We start from the raw sequence: 22,834 nt of genomic DNA on the forward strand, positions 1-22,834 counted from the left end.
TGTGAAAAGAGACAGAATAGAGGTGCGATTAGCCATGCTGGGAGGGGGAGTGAGGGATGTGGGAAGGGAGCTTGCTGCTGCCAGAGTGTCTGCCTCCCCAGGCCTTGTCCACTGCCGCCAAGGGCTGCCTGCCCTCCCGCCACTGTTATCAGCTGGCTCAGCAGCGGCAAAGAAACGGCTAAACAAAGCACTGTTTATCTGTGCAGACTGTATTCACTGCACATCCCAGCCGCTGGGTTGCGGCACCACTCAAATCTGCCCGGCTCTGCAAAGAAAAGGTCGGCAGACCTGCTCTCAACAACAGTCTGCCTAGAGGTGCCAGGGGTACAGATCAATAGGCGACAGCGTCCCAGCTCTGTCCGACACTGCAAACCCAACAACCCCACCTCTCCTCAGCAGCCTCTACCAAAACCCCTTTCTTATTCACTTTCAGCATGATGCATGCATATGTATCCCTGAATTAGGCATTTAGAGGCACTTTCATGTGGAGGTGCATTTCTTAATAATGAGCTGGGATTAACCTCCATCAAAACCTGGCTGATTTCATTATTACTGTTTCAGTCAGTAAAAGGCTGCATTGAAATGGCCATCAGAGCATTCCTCCAGAGGTTCAATGTGCTTTGTTGTTGAATAATTAACCTAGACTTTAAGGAACTTTATCTTTCAGTTTAACTGTGAAACTCTTACCTACTAGTTACCTCTGGCATGATCATTACTTTCTTATCTGTAACAGACATTTTATGAAAATGTCCACCAGCCACAAAAGCCCTACCCTGTAGCTGACCCAGAACTCAGTATTGTCAACAGAGAGGAGAAACATGACAATGCTGAAAGTAGTCTTCAGAAATGCTGAATTCTATTCAGTTCTCGTCCTTATTTCCAATAACCATTAGTGTCAGAAAACTCTGAATCTAGGGCCGGCCCAGAGGGCTGCTCAGATATGCAGGATCTGTGAGCGCTCTCTCACTCTTCTCACACGCACAAACATGCACACACAAAACCATCCCTCTCTTATCTGCGGGCTGAGGAGCCCTGACTCCAGCCTGTGCAGACAGTGCTATCTAACTGGGCCATGTCTCTGTATACACAAGGAAATCACCTAGTCCTCATGCAGAAATTAAATCTGCTGCAGACATCCTGGCCCTGAGCTGAGGAAAAAAACATATTTTGAAAGGCTAATTTAGCCTGAGACAATTCATACACAACTTCTTGTGGAAATACAAAACATAGACACACTTTTCATTTCAAGTATAAGAACAAATTCCTCTTATTCCTTTAAGCATCAATGAAGCATAATACAAATTGTTGCTTTTCATTAAGACTTTTCTCTAGATGAGCTGGTTTGCCAATCCTCTATCCCTATTGAGAGGATCTGCTCAGAGTGAAATACATTTCAGTCTGTGTTGAGCTTGTGGATGTGTTTGAGATTGACACAGGCAGACTGACAGATAGGCAGAGCAGACGGCACAGTGCTGGAGGCAAGAAGTCAGGGGTCAGAGGTCACATGGAAGTGAGGATGGCTGACCTTTCAACAGGACAAACTGTTCAGTGGTGTTGACTTAACATTGCCCAGACTCCTGTGTGGTGCTCAACCTAACGTTTTAGCTGACCTGTCCCAAGTGCTCACCACAGGAGAGATCAGCAAGATTCCTCGTAATAGCCCGATGCGAGACCCAGCACAGTGGGAGAGCTTTGACACAGATACTCCCAGGATCCTCATGGCAGAATATGCTGACTTATCAACACCACTTGATGAAACACACGTTTGGGATTCCTGGAGAGTGTTTAGTGTTTCCATGCCAGTCAGCCTCATCACTAGAGGAGGTGTCACAGCTCTCACAGTTCCAGCATAGCTACGAATTAAACACTCTGCTGCTGTGTCCCAACCTTCCCAGGAAGGAGACATAACTGTTAAATTCATAACTCTTTAGCACCAAATTCATGAATAGCATAAAAATCTAATGTAAATGTTAGTCAGAAGAGTTAGTGAGTAACGGTAGAGATAAGGGTTGTTTTGGCTTTTTAGAGTAAATGTGTACAAAAAGCATGGCAATATATATTTTCATTAAGCACTTCAGTCAAACTCTATCAGTGAAATCAGGGCAGGATGCGGACCAGCCAGTTGCTTCATTTTCGGTAACCAACCGGAGGAAGTTAGTTACTTTGTGTTTACAAAGCAGACAAAACCGTCTGAGAGGCTCGCTCCATGAATAATTGATGATTATTCAAAAGATGACTCACATTAGTGGTTTCTATGGTAATGAATCATTTTGTTGTTGTAGAGCTATGTGGAGTATTAGGCCCGGGTCTGTTGGCTGCCCCTGGCTACATAGGAGTTACAGAGGCCCTATACAGATAGATGCACACACTGGCTCTGATCAAATTCCAGTAATTCCAGTGTAGGGGAGAGGATGTATTGGGCCAAAGTTTCAAGGATTGTAGAGCTAACCAACAATTGGACAAGCTGCCCAGGATAACATTATGTAGCCTGAATTATTTCGCTGGGAAAATGGCCCTCAGGTTAATGTGCTATCAATGTTGCGAGATCCTATTGTGAACCCTGCTAGCGGTGTCCGCACAGACCTCCTATAGGCAGCGTCACTCCTTTTCATGACCCCCTTGTACTCTCGCTGCACATGTATCCACTCAAATTGGCCCTGATTTACATGATTTTTGGGTCGTGTATGTTTTTTTTCCACACAATAGATTAATTTCTAATGCCCCCAAATTGACTGTATGCTGGATTACTTAACCTGCGTCCAGAGCATGTTGCTGTAATGTTCTATATTTATTTGTGTGTAACCTCTTGTAAATTCCTCAATAAGGGTCAGACATTTTACTCAGGATTAGCTAGTGTCACTCAACGTATGCAAGTGAAAGCATTGCACCAGAGCCAAACGGTTATTTCCGTGGTTTTAAGTTCTCATCATAGCAGATTATCCTGTTATAAGGCCAAGTGCTCCGATTTCCCAAATTAGAAGGACTAATGTCTGTTTTCAGTGGTTCAAGTCCAAGATAATGTCATAAAAGATTGTGTGATCAACATTATCCTGTCCAGTAGGTATACTAGATTCATAGATGTTTCAGTAAAAGTATACATATTGTACTGTCTTACATCCAAAGTGAATTACACACTGTCGTTCATGTCATATCAATTTATATTTATTTCCCAGAAGTGTAATATTGTCAGTACTCTTAATCATTTCAGTCTGAATGTGGCCTGAGAGACCCAGCGGGTGTCTCTCTCTCTGTATCTAGAGGAGGAGGGCCTATTTTTACCTCTGGTTTGGGAAACAGTGGGCTGCAATCACTGGGCAAAAAAGATGGTTCTAATTACAGATCTCTCCCTTCTCTTTCTCTCTGTGTTTCAGCTGTTTCGTGGCTTCTCTTTTAGTTTAGACACGAAAACAACGGTCTTTAAGAGCACTGTAATGTTCTACCGTAGATCTTGGAGAAACTGACTCACAGGGAGAAAGCAGCAGCTCGGCTTCAGTCTGTTCCGGAAACAACATCTGCAGCCGCACACCAAGCCAATGATAATGTTGTGTTTGAGCAATAATGGCTGTTTTCTCAAGTGTCAATTTGAGATTATGATGTACTGCTCCAAACTATGATGGACGAGTGTGTGATATAAAAAAAATCAGTTGCTGGTCTTCATGCAGGGGGTCAGCATTTCGTCGACCACCAAACACGTTGACGTACCTCCAAACGCATACAGCCGTGCACCTCTGGCAGCTGTCATTGGATGGTCAGAAGTTACTTTCATAGCAAACTAACCCACAGACAAAAATGGTGGATTAGAGGCTTCCAGGTTCTGCAAGGGCCACTGTAAGAGTTGTGCTTCATGGAGGATGATTGGAAAAATGCGTGGAAACAGAAAATGGGGAAGAAGGAATAAGAGTTGGGGGGGGGTTATAAAAGGGACTGAGGTGGAAGGAGAGAGGGAGTGCAGGATTATAGCCTAAGAGCAGTGTGGAGAAAGGGATCAGAGGCCGGGGGAAGTGAAAAAGGAGAAAGAGACATAGCTGAGGGAAAAGGCGTCTGCACTCGCCAGCAGGCCATGGCTGTCAGTGGCAGGGCCTCTCTCCCAGCACCAGGGGCTCCAGAGCTGTGGCCACATAATGAAGGCTTGTTTGAGTTCACATTCAAACATCACAGAGAGCGCCTGGAAAAACAGTGCCCCACGGGCCACTTTTATTAACCCGGCTAGGATTCCCAGCCTTCAACCCTGTGCCAAAAGGCTTCCTCGTTTCTCATCCACCCACACACACACACACACACACACACACACACTGTCTGGTAAAAACTTTGTCATGTCGAGCCTGGAACCTATGGCAGTATGCTGGTGTCTCTGTCGGTGTTGGAGACTCTCATCTCGTGCCTGTGAGAAAATTAGCAAAGCTCTTTTCACAAGCAAGGTTAATTGCGGACAAAACTGTTGCACAACATGGGGTTTAGATGCTATTACACTTTTAGCTGTTTATATGTGTCATGCAGAAGCTCCTCTGTCTGCTGCGCTGTTTGTCTTTGCTCTCTCTACCTCTCTGTCATAACACACACGGCCCAGCTGAATGATGGCCCTGTTGAGATTCACTGGGGAGGATATTTGACTCAGGATTTTCCGATAATAGGATTGGAAGCATCCCTGCAACAGATCGTGGTTTTTGTGGTGACGGAAACAAGTGTGTGACGCAGCTCCTGTATGTTCATACAGCAGCCAATTGTGAAATCAGTCTAGGGCTCGAAGAATTTTGTCAGTGGGATCAGATTCAGCTGTTCAATACAAATATTTGATGATTTGTTCCTCTTTTTTTTTTTAATCAAAGATTGGTGGGGCGTTCAGGGTGACAATGAGGTTACTGCAATATAATAAACAATCCCAGTTGTCCCCTCGACCTAATTGTGCCAACTACAGTAATGAAGTCTGAAGTGGCAATGAGCTGTAAATTAACCACTTAAAGATAAAGGCTGAAAATAGTGTTTTCTCCGAGCGTGAGCAAGCAGCTGCTCCCTGATCCCTTAACTGTCGCAAACATCTTCACCGAGTGCACAGGACGACCTCAGAAAGTGGAATGACTCACTCCTCACTCTGTAAAGAAGCATGAAAGTGAAGAGCGCCCACTCTGCACCAAGTTCGAGGAACCAAAGTGTCATAAGCACATTGTCTGACAAAAAATTGCTCAACTTGAAGAATCTCAGTTGGCTGATTTTACTTCAACTGATGATTCACATCAGAGACTTGCACAGGGCAGGCCTACTTCCTTGTTAAGCGGTTTTTCTGTTGGTGCTACCAAGATGACACTGTTTCTTCTTTTATTCCTGAAACAACAAACCACGTGAGAGCCAATGAGTTTAGGTTTTTGTGAAGAGTAGTGGTTAGTTTCACTCTGGCACGAGGCCGTTAGGGTTGTATTAAAGAAACAGGACTTTGTTTCAACTTTGACTTGTAGTATTAATTTTAAAAAGTACCTTTCTCAGCTTGTCACAGTAGGGAACATAGTAAAATAAATAGAAAGGCTTTGCTGTTAATTAGTTACATTGAAGTTTTGCTGTAATGACATGTAACCAAGGGAGCTGGTTCAAATAAAGCATGCGATAGAAGTTCCCATCATTCTCACCCCACGTATGCCGGTTTAAGGGGGCCTGTCAGCCCTTTGGACTTGCACAAATCCCCCCTAAAACCCCGGAGTCACCTAGAGTGTATCAGGCCCCTGGATCTGCTGTGTGCAAGGCTGGGTGACGGGCTGTGGTCCGGAGCCAGCCAGGGGGAGAGGACAGCTTCTGTGAGGGCGCCCAGAGAGCTGGGAGTCACTCAGCCACAGAAACCCTGTGTTTGTGTATGGAGCGCTGTGCTCTTATCTCCCGCCTGTACTGACGCCACGCTCTTCCTGTTTCAAATCTTTACTGCTGATTTTCTCTTCACTCCTGCCGCAGCCCCAGCCAGTCATGTTGTTTTTTGGTGTTCTTGTTCTGTTTTAATGGAGATTAGATAGAGCTGCTGTGGCGACACATGAGACAGAAGCGTTGCTGGGTTGAATGCACGTGAAAGTGATAAGCAACAAAATATCAGCCTTTTTTTAGAACTTCCGAACATAGAATTATTAAATAATTCTCAATAATTAATTAAAAAGTGTCAAATGAGATGTTTAAATTACATGAAAAAAAGAATGTTTCTGTTTTATCAATGCAATTCAGTCAGGAGCAAAAAAGTCTGCTTAAAAAAAAAAAGTTAAACTGCAGTTTGCAGTCTTTTTCTTAATGTGCTGTCAAACTATATAGTCAATAACCATTGACCATAAATGTGTATGACAAGTTGTTTGTGCGAAGCATAATTAAAATATAGAACAAATACAAGAGCTCCCTCAGCCAACTTATGTGCAGCCATGAAAAATGTGTGTTGGAATACTTTTGTGATAAACAGCAAGACACAATTAATGCTCCATTGATCACTGTTTTTCATATTTGAGTGTTGTAATTAGTTACACTTAACAAGTAAACATATTGGTACAGTATATTAGGAGATTTTGCATAATTAATTGCATTTTGCTTCCAAAGCTTTTGAGAACACAGACAACACACACACACACATTCGATATCCTGTGTTTCAGAGCATTTATGCCGACTCCATGATTTTTACAAAGTACAAACTGTTAACCTCTCAGCTGTGGTTAGACATTAGTGTGCTCTGCTTACCCTGTAGTGCTGTGCAAGTTCCATGACCATAAGTAACCTACTTTAAGCCTGGTAAAATGTTGAATGGTCTCTGCACTTATTGATCTTACATAACCTGAAAGGCATGTATTGAAAAATAATCTCAGCCGCCAGTTGTTTCAGCGTTTCAGCGAGGTGCATTTTTTTCCCAACAGTTGTCATATAACACAGAAATTTCCTTGTCTGAGACCAGATCTGGAAAATAGACAGTATGTGGTCAACGTTATTTAGTAATGGCCTTGTATCTGTGAGTTACTGAATCATTGTATCAGCAGCTATGTATCTGGATCTGAATATTAACCAGGTTAACATGTGTTTCAGACCAAATTACATGCATAAATAAATTCTACTTCTCTGCTTCTAAGTTAATTTCCACTCTGGGAAAGTCATCTATCTAAAAGTGATACTGATATGTATGTGTGATGAGATACCAGGTACAAAAAATCTTCTCTGGGAAAGGTCCTTGATTGATAGCTAAAAAAGCAGGTAGCTGCTTCGAGTCCATTCTATTTTTGCACTTGGATTCCTTTGTTTGCTTATAATGTTTGATGTGATTCCAAAGCATATACAATATATACATTATGAAAACATGTCTCAACAATAAGATGTTCAGTCCAGTTAGCTGTGGGGAGGTGTCTATCTTTCTTCTCCTGCTTGACAAAATCAAAAACAGCCATCTAAAATACATAAACACCAAAAGAGCTCCCTAACAGTCTCCTACTTGGTATTTGCAAGCGTCACCACCATGCTTCCTCCCCTGTCTGGCCTGCCCAGCTGCCTGGATGGCCGATTTTGATGGCGCCAAGCGCTCTGCAACTCTGCCGTAATCAGGAACAGCAAGGGGCAGTCTCTATCACAGAGAGTTTCTTTCCCTTTCCTTTGTTTTCCACAGATTTCCTTCCTCGTTTTCTTAGATATTCTCTCCCCACTGATGTAAGTCCAAACAGAGGCCTATTTAGAAAGTAAACAGATGAATGAGGGGAGGTTCTGGGCCTGGCGTCCATGGAGTCAGGCGCAGAGCGGAGACGTCTCGCTCCACCCGCCCTGTGCTGACACAGCCTGTAAATATACAGCATGACAAATGGCATGGCTCTGCAGCAGTCCTCCAACCAATCTCTGGCAAGCAGGCCTCATGCTGGAGAGGCTAGCCGACAGGCCGTGTCTGATTCACTGTCACAAGAGACACATTGTTTATAGAACAGAGAGATACTGTAACACAAACACTAATACCCCTCGAGTGGGTGACACATTGGGAAAACCCTTGGTTTGTGGATACAGAGATGGCCTCAAGGAAAACTTTGCAATCAGAAGTTTGTTGCAACTCCTCATTGAAAAGTGTATTCTACTGTGCGTCCCTCTTGTGTATCCTGCTGATCAATAATTTCCTGAGCCCAGTGTTTTTTGTTCCGCACTCTCCTGAGATCTCTCCAGAGGTCCCGCACTGGTTCCGTCTGTCATAGCTTGGATGTTCATGTTTCGATTCAACGAAACCTGTGTGAGACTATGATTGCAAATATATATTTTCTCCATAGCAAATTTATTTTCATTCTTGTTTTTAGGGGACATCCTCCTGGGAAAATCCATCTCATGAAAACTACTGTTTTTCTCCTTGTATGTTTGTCTCACTTTTGACATTAACACTCATGTTTACCCTGGTTGTGCTATAACCAAGTGAAAGGCCGTACAAGGGGAAAGTATTGAGATGTTGATGGATCTGAACAAGGTTTAGAGAATGGAATGTCTTTGAGGAGGAGGGGGTTGAGGGGAAGGAGACTGAGTGGAGGCCCGTGGGGGGAAAAGCTCAGTTTGACCTCTAAGGACAGACCTGAAAAACTGAAATGGCCACAGTCTTCCGGCTATGCTCCCTACCAGGATTTCCTTCCCTTCTCCAGGCGGTCATCTACTGAAGCACCAGGGACGTGGGCTACACTGGGCCACCTATTGTGAGCGCTGAGAAGACTGTGAGGTCACAGGGAGTCTGTGAGCGCCAGACTGGCAGGCGATCCCTGGTTTCCTCCGAGATAGGAGATGAAGTAAATTAGAGTTAGGAGTCTTTACCTTTTAAGCTTCTTAATGACCACTGCTGCTTTCCCTGCCACACACAGCTATGTCTGAGACAAGGAGCATTATGAAGATGGTATTTTGTGCTATCATCCGTTTTTCATCGACTGGCTCTCCTTTCAGCAAACATGATATCATCCTGGTATCATGGCTAACTTAATGCAGCCAGTATTAGTGTTGTGTTATGTAGCATTAGCATATAGACTGGAGCTCCATTAGTCATGCTCTGGACTTATGCCCCACATGGATACTGTGTTACCTCTTAAGAGGATCCATTTTTCACAGGCTGCCGAGGGCTATAAAGACAAGAGACAAACCAATTGATTTTAATTCGTTGGCAGTGTCAGGGGAGCCTGTTGGATTAGACACATGGAGATTCATCTCCCGAAGCACGAGTAATGACAAGATTATAATGACAACTAGCTGATCGGGACATAGCTGCTGCGGCTGCTGCTGCTGGGACAAGTGATAACTGTTTGATTTGACAACCCTACATAGCGGTATCCAAATCTGTGAAAATGAAAATCTCACATTAAGCTGGAAACCAACTACAAGGCCCTCAGAAGCCTCAATGATGGTGAAAAGCTATCGCATTTAATGTGTTTACAGATATTTCTGTATACATTTGCATCAATGACCTCAAACTACAGGATCAAATACTCAGATAACCTCGGTTTTATATACAAAACATAGTTGATCTGATCACAGCAACTCTGATAGGTCTGAGGCCCTGCTGGGAGGTAAGGGATTTATATCTTACCTGCTTTATTTTTCACAGTGCAGTCTTATAAGTTTGTTGCCAAGTCATATCAGTGTTGTAATGACTCTTTATATTGTACGGTGGGCGGCGTGGTGGTCCAGTGGTTAGCACATTACCTCACAGTAAGAGGGTTCGGGGTTATCTGAAACCTGCATGTTCTCACTGTGCCTGCATGTGTTTTCTCCGGATACTTCATCTTCCTCAGACAGTGCAGAACCATGCAGGTTAGGTTAAATGGAGACTCTAAATTGCCCATAGGTGTGAATGTGAGCATTTGTCTTAATGTGTCAGCTCTTGTGGAGCTGCTTTAAGACTGAAGCACTGAGGTCCATTTTCCTGTGTGTGAGAATGCAAATATCTAGGTTAGTTGCTCCAGACCTTTTCGCCCCCATAGGGAGCCAATGTGAGAAAACAGCAAGAACATACGACAGATGTAAAACTGAAAAAACAAAACAAAAAGAATACTAATATCTCAGGATGAAAAAGATGTGCCATACACATAGAAAACGCAGACGAAGATGTCAGCTTGGAGTGGCAATAACATTCAGGCGCCAGTTCTCACCTGAACATTTTCCTATTTTTGTGAACACGTTTGACTTGGACAATCTCTTGCTGTGTTCCTCATATGTGAAAAGCAAACTAGTCCAGACCCAATTTTCCGTTCATGTCTGGAATTAGCTTGATAGACAGGCAACCTGTCCAGGGTCTGCATAGCCTCTTGCCCTATGTCAGTTGGGATTGGCTTCATCCCGCCACCCTCAAATAATAAGCAGTGTAGCTAACGGGATGGATATTGTACAGTGTTTTCTCTGCTTACAAATTAGCACATAACAACAAGGAATTTGGAATTATAGCTACAGTGAATATCACACATTTTCGTACTTAATTTCCATCCTGGTGGTGTACACTAAAAACATAAGGAGTCACCTGGGATCAAACATGCTGTGGTTCAATTCCCTGTCCCTGAACCCATTAAACCCAGATTCCAGTGGTTTAATCATTGAATAATGGGCCCTGCTATAAAAGATGTGATGGAATAAATTTACTGTAATCTGACTGTACACGCAGAGATTTAGAGGATCTGTGAGAATATCCCATTAAACGACTGCCAGTGATGGGTGTGTGCTCCTAACACACTGTAAAGGCCTCTCCTTCAAATTTTGAGAAAAGTACCTAAACCTTCAGATGCAGGCTAATAACCTTTTGTTTTGTGTGCATTGCGCCAAATGAGAAAGAGTTTGGTATAAATCTTTCAGTTTGTCTCTCGGCACAGGGCTTCATTTAGAATAATTAATTCCATATGTTTTGTCACAGTATTCGCTCGGTTTTTTGGAACCAGTTCACAGTATAATCTCATTGGATCTGCTGAGTTAGTCCATTACCATGGAACATTAAATTTCACTTATCTGTAATGTGTAACTGAGCTACAGGTACGTTAGGAATTTTCAAACCTGCTGTTAGGGTCATCAACAATGTGGCTTTTCTCCGACCTGTCAGAGGGACTCACAGGGATCTTTCACTCACTTGCTCTCATGTTCCCCTGTCTCAGACCCTCACACAGGTCCACTTTGGATACACTGGGGCTGCCTTGTGTTTGACGCCTCCTGTTCTCCTCTCTTATTGATTTACTCCTTCAGACCGGTTGTGGAAGTGTAGCATTGGGGACTGTAATTGGCCTTCATGTGAGGGCCTCAACAAGTGGCTCTTAGAATGGAGGACCGAAGATGAGGTCGATCTTGGACAGGGTAGAAAGTGTGCACAGAGCTGACCGTGTTGCACCAGCAAGGCTTGAATCACACTATCCATGGGTGAAGAGAGACAGCACAGGCTAATGAAAACAGCATATTCTTTTGGACATGGCTGCTGTCACTTAAATATGAGACGGTGTTAAACGTTTGCGTTATGATTTGTTTTTGAGCCATTATTAAAATGAGCTGAAAACGTTGAAAAAGTACTGATAACTGCAGTTGTTTCACCAAGTTTTATATTTAAATAATATATCAATAAAAATATAATAATGTAGCACCAACACCATATGAAACTTAATACAGGTTTAAATAAAATCTTAATAGAGTCAAAGGTGCATATAAAAACAACTCAAGCATTATGAACAAAGCGTTTTGCTTGTAAAGAACATACAACCATACGCAAACAAATCCAAGGTGTTGATGAATTACAATTACAACACAAAACAAGCACAGTGGAGCCGAAGTGGAGGAGAGAAGGTTGACAACTCGATACATTGAGTGCAGACGTCAACACAGAACGTCTGAGAGTCACGACAAAATATCAGTTTGCTAAACAAATGTGGATACTAGCAGTCGTTAGCTATGGTCAGAGCACATGCTTTTATAGTGCCAACCAAATCACTGTAGCTATTGAAATGGTACAAGGAACAATCGGGCACTTTACTATGGTATACCATGAAACCAGCAACCGTTTCATCCCTACTGTCTCAGCTTTGCATCATTTGCTCATAAACAAGCTCCACAAAATATTAAGTTGATAGTCAAGCATAGATAACGCTGTGGAGGTTCACAGTGTCTTTGGTAAGAGACAGAAGGTCTCACACTGTTAGTAATAGTGAATTGGCCATCATCATTATCAGCTCTGTGGTAGTGAGTGGCTCCCACTCTGTACAGGCGGCACCACGTCTGACCTGTCTGTGGTGTGGCAAGGCTGTGTGCTCGGTGGGAGACTGAGGGTTGGGGTCACTCAGCGTCTGCCGCCATCTCTTGAATATCTGCATGCCATTAAAAGCAATAGCTGATGAAATGTTCTTCCTGAGCTGGCCTCGTCTGAGCTCCCATGCTGCAGCCGGAGGAGCCTGTGGCCCCTGGTCTTGAGGCACTTGTCTATTTTCGGAGGTCATTTGGAGCCGGACACGCTGTCTCCCCAACGCAGCCTGTCTCCTGATACTGCTATCAACTGGCGGCTTTTAACAGGGAGCCATGGCAATTTACTAGAGTGACGCCAAGCCAGGCGGTTATCAGGACCCCAACACCAGATTAGCTAGTTGGTCTTCTAATGAGCATCCTTGAACAGGGAAATGGAGGGGGGGCTCACAGCACAATAATAACACTATTATCCATGGTCCTGACAGAACAGGAAATACTCCACAAAATACACCAGCTAAGAGAAAATACAAGTTATTTCTCCACTTCAACAATGTACAATGGCATAAGGAACTTTAAAAAAGACATTTCACTTGGGTCTGAGTGGAAGTGTTGAACTGGGACATTTTAGACAGAAGAGAAGTGACAGGAAATGAGTGGAGAGGAGGAATGATTAACAGAAATGGTCACTAACCACGATACAAGCTGGGGACATTGTGATTAAAATATATGGTACACACCTTGAACACTAACCTGCCAAAATGTTCAGTGAACTATTACCTTTGAATAAATGCTCTTTCACGTTGCTCCTGGTGGCGTATAGAGCAAATCAATTCAAACCACATTTCTAGTTTTAGGTTCAGTCCAGTTGCCACATCTTGATAATTCAACCACTAAGGAGGTAATGTTATATGTTTATGTTAATAGTCACAGGTTTCATGCAATTAAACGCAGTACTTTGTTATAGTAATTTACAAAGCTGAATACAAAGAAGACTGTGGTTACAATGTCTTAAGTTTTAATTAAATAAAAACAAGTTAAATTGAACCTCTTTGGAGTTTAGACTGTTTGTCAAACAAATGAACAATTCAAAGACATTAACTTGGGATTTGAGATCTTATTTGTGTTTTTGTCACTACTTCTTGTTATAAGACTAAATAGCTTAATTAATCGCTTGATAATTACTACATAATCATTACTACATTTTTATATAATTACTCAATACTCATGGGGGGGAACCACACCTGCTGCCTTTATGTTTATCTCAGTACACACCTGTAAACTTTCTCGACTGGATCTTGCACTGTTTCGACGCTATTGCATCGCAATTGAATTAAAAACGGTAACTGGTCGATCAGTATATAACTGTGGCCTGTGTCCTGTTATGAAAGAGTTCATTCTAGCGAATGGGTAATTTGATTTAAAACTTATTTTGTGGTTTGAGTTATTTTCCATGGCCTCATGGCTTAACTTAGTCAGAGAAATACACCAATATGCCACAACTTTAAAACCAGTTGCCAGTTTTAAAGTTGCAGCTGATTGGTATATTCTGTAAACAGTTCCTTAAGTGAACAACTTTTTGACACACACACACAGTTGATTCTAAATTACTTAAAAGAACATTACACTCAGTTGCATTCAGTTCCTGGAGACTTAACAGAAATTTAGTTAATAACTACCACTTGCCCAACCTTAACCTGACTTTAAAACACTTCTTCCCCAAAAAAAGTTATTATTTATGTTCTGGGGACTGGGATTTTTGTCGCAATAAGGAAGACACAGACACACACACAGACTGACAATGTGACAACAATACCAGCCAACAGCATACTGTTAATGCTACAGTTTACAGTGTATTAAACCCTCCACATTGGACATGGTGTATTTTGTGGCCTTCTTGATCTGATATAGTTGTGTTAATGAGGTAAACAACAATGTACAATGGAACTATCAAACTATACACACATGAAAAGCACCAAAGCGTTTCTATGACTCTGGGTAATAAGTAAGAATAGAGAAACTCTACCACAACTGAACTTAACCGAAACTCCAGCAGATGTTTATACATGAGCACAACAAACTACGCTGAGAAAACAGCGACTAATCTCTTCCACCTCTTGTGTTTGCCAGTCAAATCTGGAGTGAATGACTCCTCTCTGCCGTTAAATGTGGCATCTGAGTTTTAAACTGGACTCTGTGGCCTGCCCAGCCCTGGTCTCTGTAAATGAAGTTAAAAATCATAAAACGGGTCTGTGCGGGGCTGATGTCATACTTGGAAGAGTGTTTCACTGTGGATTTTAGGAGGGTTAGATTTACTAGCATTCGGGAAACATAAAAAAAAAAAAAAAGTACAGTGGTTCACACTAAGTGCCTGTGCTCTCTGTAGTGTATCCCCGACCCTCTCGTGTTTTCATGCAATATACTGCCACTGTTGGTGCAGAGCAGTAAAACAGATATATAAAAGAAGCTCACCGATAAAAACCGAGTGTGTTTTCAAACAGGATTGAAGTTCGTTGTTCTTGAAACACCACCGTTTGTCAAGCGTAAACGTGGAAATGATGCAGTAGAGTATTTGCATGTGAATGTGGGTGTGCAATGTCTTTGCTCACTGTCACATGGTTTTGTCTCAAGTGTTTCTCTTTTCGGAACTGTATTTTTATTTTGACATGGCATGTGTGGAGGGCCACAGGCAATCCAACAAGAAATATGTGAACGCAATAAGCACATTGAGACAGTTCAAATGGACCAAGTGCAAATATGCAGCCTGTTTTAATCCTGTGTTGGTTATAATTTAGTAATTGCAGTCAGCTCCTATTTGCTGTAGGCAAGTTACAGAAGCATATTAAAAATACATAACATCGCCAATGGTTTAATACTTTTCAATGAGTGTGCTGTTAAGTGAGGGCTTGATGGAAGCAGCCTGCAACAGGAAAGTCCCCTGTGGATATAGTTTGGACCCTTGGGGCAAGATGGCGCCCACACGAGAAGACCTGTGGCACCACTTGGATGTGGCAGCCAGTGATTATGTTTCATATTGACATAAAAGCTTCCAACCACATGGAGATGTTCCAAAACAATAATAAGAAGGGTGGGGGTTGTATTAGGCCGAGACAAGGTGTGGCTCCCACCACAGGTCTTGTTACCTCTGCTGTCAGACACGCCTCTAATTTGCAGCCAAGAGGAATGTAGCACTGATTAAGATGAAGTCACAATGGCAGAGAAATTTGAATTAAATGTATTACGTGTATAGCAAAGCACTCTGTCTAACTCTTGGAATAAAAAAACTGCTGAAAGAAACTGATTATCTTGTTGTCAATAATATTAATGATAAAATTCTTTATCCTGTTTTCAAAGCTCTTCTGACGGAAGACAAAGATACACATGATGCACATTACATCACATCTGATCCATGATTACAAGAACATTGTCAGGATCCCTCTCATGCTATGCAGACATTGCAACTACCGACAACTGCCGAGTTATTAGTGTGTGTGTGTGTGTGTGTGGGTGTGTGTGTGGGTGTGGGTGTGTGTGTGTGTGGGTGTACTTGTGTACACTTGTGGACTATGGACGGGATTGTGTGTCGATCACGTTATGCTCATGTGGCTGGTTGTGACTCCATCCCAGACTTTAATCAAAGTTTGTGTGTGTAGTCTTTGAGGTGTGGATTAGTGGGAGTGTTGAGTCAGGCCCAGGCGAGGGCCCAGAAGGTCAGCCCGGAGAGAGGCCCACGTAAGCAGGCTGTGGCGCTGCTGAATGGGCCCGATAATGGGCTGGATCAGAAGGAATGTGTTCATGGAGCCTTGCTACTGACAGCCGGCCCCTGGGGACATGAATTACTCTGACTGATACAAAAAGAAGATGACAAAAACACTGCCTCAGGGTCTGTCTACCCGGACTCCTTGTCTCCAACGCAGCTAAATGAATCAAATTGCCTCCAATTAAAGATTTAACTATACTTCTTTCCCATCGGCTGTTCCATCTTCCCTCCCTGCAGTTTTGGGATACAAAAATATTGAACTCACTGAAATCAGAAATGAACAGACATTAGATATTATAGCTTTATAATGTCTGTGAGTGTGTTTTATAACAGAATTTTGTTTAAAGAAATGGTTGTATAAGTTACACTAGAATGGCACTCAGAGAGAGCGCATGCCTCAGCTAAGGCCCAACAGTCCTCTTATGAAACCAGATTAAATTCACTTAATCCAGATTATTATTTGGATCTGCACCAAATTGCACACATTCATAAATATCAGTCTCCTAAACATGTCAGATTTTTTTTTTGTGAAGATCTATGAACTATTCTCTGAGAAATCAGTGAATGTGTTCTAAAACGCCCTATCTCACAATGTTTAAGAAAGTGAAAAGTTTCTTGGAAATCCATCCAGTAGTTTTTACGTAATCCTGCTAACTAATGAACAGACAAACAAACTCAGACGAATACATAACCTCCTTGGTGGAGGTAATAAATATGAGTTATGGAAAAAATTCAGCGTTGATCTGCAATAAACAGCAATGATCTACATATAAAGATATCGTCTTCAAGCGGTACAGTTTTGTGATTTGAGATGTTAATGTTTCAACACACATAATGTATCTGCAAAGCTAATTTTACCTAAACCACACCTCTTGTAAGTACCCTAACTCTTAAAACTGCCACTCATCCATAGTTTGAGTACTTTGGAAATTTTAACCACATAACAATCTCTGCAATGCCTTGATCCTCGGGAGCCGTGTCAGTCGGGGTTCGCTCTTATTTCATCCGTCTGTATTTCACCACGTGTGTTGTAAAATATTTTGTATCCATAAATCATTAATTCTCTGTATTTCATTGGTTTTCCTCCCCTTTAAAATCTCACACGGCACTGTTGTTTAGGAAGCAAGGATAAATTGTACTATTACATAGTTTGCCGGTCACATCCATGATGAATTAATATAATTTGGCACAATTTATGAATCATATGCAGCTATGAACTGAATAAGGACATTAGATACATTTGGTTAATTATAACCACACATGTAACCATTTAACTTAGTTACCTAGATAAAAGGAGTAGTATTGACTTTCATGTATCATATTAAACTATCAGATTAGTTTTTTTCAAGATTATAAATTACATTGTCGTACAGAGTCTCTGTCAGTGAGTAATGTGATCTTAGGTATATTTGCTATCACTACCTCCACTAAGGAGTTATGTTTTCATCTGCCTTTGTTTATTTGTTTGTCTGGCAGTAAGCAGGTTTTTATCAGGGAGGAACCCATTACATTTTTGTGCAGATCCGGATCAGCTCCACAATTGTTTAAAGTTGCACGACATTACCCTGGATTTCTCAGAGAATAATTTATGAATCCGATTTTTTTTTAAAACAGGCATGTTTAGAGGACTGATATTTATCCAAATAAAAATCCAGATCTAGTGAATTTAAATGTGGTTTCCTAAGGGGACTGTCGGGCCTTGGCGCAGGTAGGAGCTCGACTGAGTGCCGTTCTAGTTTAACATGGATTCAATCAAGCATGACAGTCTAATGTTACTGTATTCTCCAAAGAGGACATTAACATAGATGATCAATTAGTGAGACAGGGCTGAGATCACCTTCAAATGAACTGCATGTTAATTAGGTTCTTATTTCATCAGCACAGTTTTGCCAAAGAACATGTTCTCCTGCATCACAGGTTAATGCTTGCAATGACTCTGATCACTGTTTGGCACCAGGATCTCTGCTGCTGCTGCAGTATCACCTCAGTTCCCAGCAGCATACGGTGTCATTAAGATGGTTTGCTATATTTCCGTTAAAGAGATTTATTTTGGAGCAGAGGTCTGCTTTGAATACAAATAGTCACAGAGATGACGTCACTGCAGTAATGGGGTGGAAGCACTAATTATCAGGTGCTACACAAAGCTAATGTGTTCCTTAGGCTGGCCTAAAGAGTTTTACACTAGACCATAAGTCATAATAGAAAAAGTACCTGTTGTTTATAAGGCTTTTCCTACTGGATTTGTCACTGCCACCGTTTGTATAATCTATCTCTCAGCCATGATTAATTTGCGTTGCTCACCCACTTTGTCTGATGTGTCAGTCGGGAGCTGGACCGGCGTGACCACTGCATTATTACCCAGGAGTCTACAGGGGTGCGTGGGCCTGGCCCTTCACGGGGAGAGGGGCAGACAAGGGGACAGGCCTGTGTGAACAGCTGTGCCCTGTTTTAGATCCTCATACTCAGTTACGTCTTACTCTTTGAAGAAGTCTTTCCTTACACACTTTCACACATGCAGCTCACATTAGTGGAGTATGGCTCGGGCATAGCTGCAAGATGAAAAGTTCAAATGCCTAAACTTTGATTTCTCAATTTAAAAAAGAGCCAGATGGTTTTGGTGGCCTTCTTTTTCTTTAAATGCACTTTTAAAAAATGAAGGTTCTTCAAAGTTTCTTCAAATTGAGTTTTATAGAATCATTAGTGTCTAAAAGGCTTTTTGAAAAATGGGTCTCTTTGCTGCAACAGGAACCAGTTGTCAGTCCATAATCGTCCAATTTAAAACCATAAGGTTCTTTGTAGAACCACATTTCATTCTGTGTTTCAGCTGTAGTGGTTTTCATTGCACTGTAACACTGGAGCACATGTGGTACAAAAGATTGTACATTGATACCGAGCTGCCACAGCAACATTTCGGAGAGATGGCCTCAACCCTATTTTAAGCAATGGTTAGCTTTACAGTTCTGTGTCAACTACATGATGGTGGAATTCAAATATATGGCAGAAACCACACAAAACAATGTAAAGCTTTGTGTGATAACCACAAAATGTTTCCATTTTACAATCCGTCTTAGTGCTTTCATGGTTCTTTGTTTATTTGATTTTTATGCAGGATCGAAAATTATGTGATGTCTATTTGCTATCAAATTACTTATTACTGATTTAAAAATATATTATTTAGCTACACCAAAATCTTTTTTATATTTTTACATGTTTTTGTCCTTTGCATCAGCAAAACTTCGAAAGCAAGGACAGCATAGTTGTGGTCAGAGGTTTTCAGAAAGTAGCTGTTTATTTCAATCACCCTTTGCAAATCTTTAAAAATGTGCAAGTCAGGGACGTGTTTTATTTATTTATTATTAGTGATTTATATAATAGTTCTAAATCAAACTTTGTAATCCTGTAGAATATGTACTCTATTGTGTTTATTTAAAAAAGGATCGACTGTGTGAATAAAATATGTGATTAAATGATGTCTCGCGATGCTATTGAAGATGATGGAAAACATTTCACGTGCTGTGTACGTTTGCAAACCCACAGATCGCAGAGGAGCCTGCGGCGTCGTCCATCTTGAAAATCATCTGCAGCCCTTCAGGACCCTTGCGGCACAGATGACGGTAATGAAACCAGTCACTTTCAGGTGTAAAAACAGGGTCACAAGTCACATCACACAGTGTGGAATCTTTGACTTTTTGACCCGGTTTTCTGCTTTGCATTAGTACACAGATGTTTCTTCAACAACTTGTTCGCTGATTTTATTCACGTGGTCTCTTTTGCTAATACAAATATTCTCTACTCCTGCCCAAATATAAATCCTTTCTACAGATGCACAAACTTGCATTTCTCATCCATAATGATCTCACAGGTTCACAGAGAACAAATAACTCCACTTTACAAGCTCAAAATCTTTATGACCTTAATTTGACCCGTACTATATTCAACACAAACATGTTTCATGAAATGATAACTATTGAAAATGTATGGAGGTTTAGTTGTGGCTGATAACAGCTCAAAGTGTCTTTGGACCAGTTTCTCACACAATGGACACCAGTGACTGTCAGAGTAAATGTGTCAAACAGCCTCAGTGTGAACAGAATGTTAAAAAATACTCGGATCCTTGACCTGAATTATGGCGTGTGATGATTTGATGGGAGTTCATACATTTGCTTCTGTTTCAATAACATTATTTTTGAGAGTAACTTTTCTGAAGTTTGCCCACCTGTACTTGTCGTACCCCTTTAAGTGCAAGGTTTACGGTCAGCTAACTGTTACACTGACTGAGTGGAGATCCCCTCACTGGATCATCTGCATGTAACTCATGCTGTACCAGATTGAGAGCATCTAATATATCTGCTTGCTGCTGATGCTTCCAGACATTTGTCTCGCGTGAATCATTTCCAATAGCGGGGAGAGCAGAGCCGACAGCCTCAGTGACTTATGAGCCAGCTGGGCTTTCTTTTGACTTAATTGAAAATTGCATGACACTGATTTAAATGAAGCGGTACTCTGTAATAACAGTTTTCTTTTCCTTGTCTGACATGTGATTGAGTTACAAAGGGGAATGCATTTGCAACAGGTGCCTCTAACACAGTGCAGGCATGAGGGCCTCCATGTCCACCCTCAGTAACCTCCCTCTGCCCCTGAGCCCCAAGCCTGCCAGGGAAACCTGATTCCAGTTCAGACACTGGCACCGGTGCTGCTGCAGCCCTCCGAGTCTCCACTGGTGCAACCCTGAGAGCTTCAGTGAAGCCAGTGTCACCCACATGTTTGCAAAATAAATATATATTAGTGTGTTTTAGAACATTCGCTAAGATTCATCTTTCCTATCGTAAAGCTCATTTCTTTCAAATCTGAAACATTCAAAACACTTTTAGATACAAAACACATTGTTTTTATTGGATTAATTTCAATTTACCCAAGCCTCAGGGTTTGACTCAGTGGGCATCACATGCAATGATAATTTCATGATACAGTTTTATATGTAGAGTTGCAGATGTGTTGTGCAATTCGAACAACTTCAAAGACTCACCAGTATAAAATAGATGTCACATGAGTAACATTAGTGAAGAGTCTTGTTTACGTGGAACAATATATTTGGTCACCAGGGATTAAATCAAATAAGTACATTTTATTAATGACAATTTACAAATTCAATACTGGGTGTGACTGTTTTTCACAGGGGGGCAAGGCTTCAAGGTTTTTCAACCAATCAGCAGCGCTTACTTCTGAACTTTTGCTTCTTGGATCATGTTAATATATCTTGGGGGTGTGGCTTTGTCTCTGGGTTCTGAGCCAGGATAATTTAACTCTTACCAGGGCGAAGGAAATTCAAGTGAAGTCCTGAAATAGAATTCAAATTTACTTTGTCACCATAATATACACGTGTAGTTCAGACTGTAATGTACCGGATGGAATATAAGATTTGCATGTCCATAATAACTAGTAGCTGGTCACATAGAGAAGAGAAACTGGAGTTCCCTGTTATTTACGGATTGCCCTGACAAAACAAGATGCATGAGATAAGGTGGAGGCAGACATCAGTGAGCAAGCATTCACCTGTTGTGTCTCCAGCCACTGTAAAGACTGCTGGCTCTCAAAGTGGTAAAAGGTCAGGCGTGTTGTTTTTTCCCATGCCACATAAAGCTAAAGGCTGGAGAACTATGAAATATATTATTGTGTGTTGTGTCGGTAGTGATTACATAGTCACTATTGTGTCACTGCAGGTTGCTGCTGACCTGGTGCAGGCCTCTTCTTGTTCTTTAGCCTCTCACACTCAGGTCTTTTCTTTCTCAGTCTGCTCTATGGAACTGAAAACCTTTACTTTGCTCCGTTGCAACCTACAGTATCCTGCTTATTTACCTCCAGGATGTAGGAAACAATGGACGAGGGATCCAAGCACAGCAGCCAATATTAATCAATTAAAGCGTCTCAGTGCCTGTGCCAGTTTTCTCCCCACCTCCACATATGGACGCACATAATGTGAAGACATTATGGCTACGTTGCTCTACTTCTATTTCATAGAAAAAGGCATGAAAGGAATATCTTTAATGATAATATTATCGTTCCTCGTTTCCTCCTAATTTGGGACATCCTGTGTTTTGTAGTCCACGTAACTGATAACTCTCTAGTTCTTTAGGAGATAAATAATCTCATCTTGTCGACTTATTGTATGATTATCATCAGAAGCTTCCTTTCATCTGCCAAAAATACGCTTAACTGGAAGGGTGTGACCCACAGGAGGTTTACAGTCGAGACCGATTGATAAATCTGTCGGTCTGACGTCAGCTTTTTGTAAATCATTTCAGCATATTCGTCCACCAATAAATTAGTATAAGTTGCAAATGTCTCGATTATTTTACGTAGTTGCATTGTCATGTTTTGTTTGACACTACTTTGACCAACCCCAACCGACCACTAGTAGTCCCTTTTGCAGCAACAACAATTTGAATGTACCTTCCCAGGGCCGAACAAATGTACGTTTGATATCTGATTATGTTGTGTTCAAGAAGGAGGCGGAAAACGAATGGTGTCTGGGTTCCCACAGACCAATGAGCAAATCGTCTACAATGAGCCAAGCGCGGTTAGCTTGATGACGACCTTGATGTTTGCTTGATTTCTTGACCTTCATTTCAGGCTACGTGCACAGGGTCCACACACCAGGCGAGATTGCAGTTGCATTGGTTTGCTGGAACATACACTTGTTTTTCAGCTAGAAGACACATTTAGCCAGCTTCATTTTATTCATTTGAATGCAAATGAGTCCAACCCCAGCAGTGTTGTTGGGCTCGTGTTCCCAATTGCAAAAATCACACGATTCTTTGTGCTTTCTACATATATATTGACTGCGTTATTCAATTTAAACTATTTTATAATTTTTTATGCCATATACACAGATGCCAAAACAGTGGCGGATCTAAGATTTTTTCTAAA

This window comes from Hippoglossus hippoglossus, chromosome 6 (assembly GCF_009819705.1).
Source record: "Hippoglossus hippoglossus isolate fHipHip1 chromosome 6, fHipHip1.pri, whole genome shotgun sequence".
NCBI classification, from domain to species: Eukaryota; Metazoa; Chordata; class Actinopteri; order Pleuronectiformes; family Pleuronectidae; genus Hippoglossus; species Hippoglossus hippoglossus.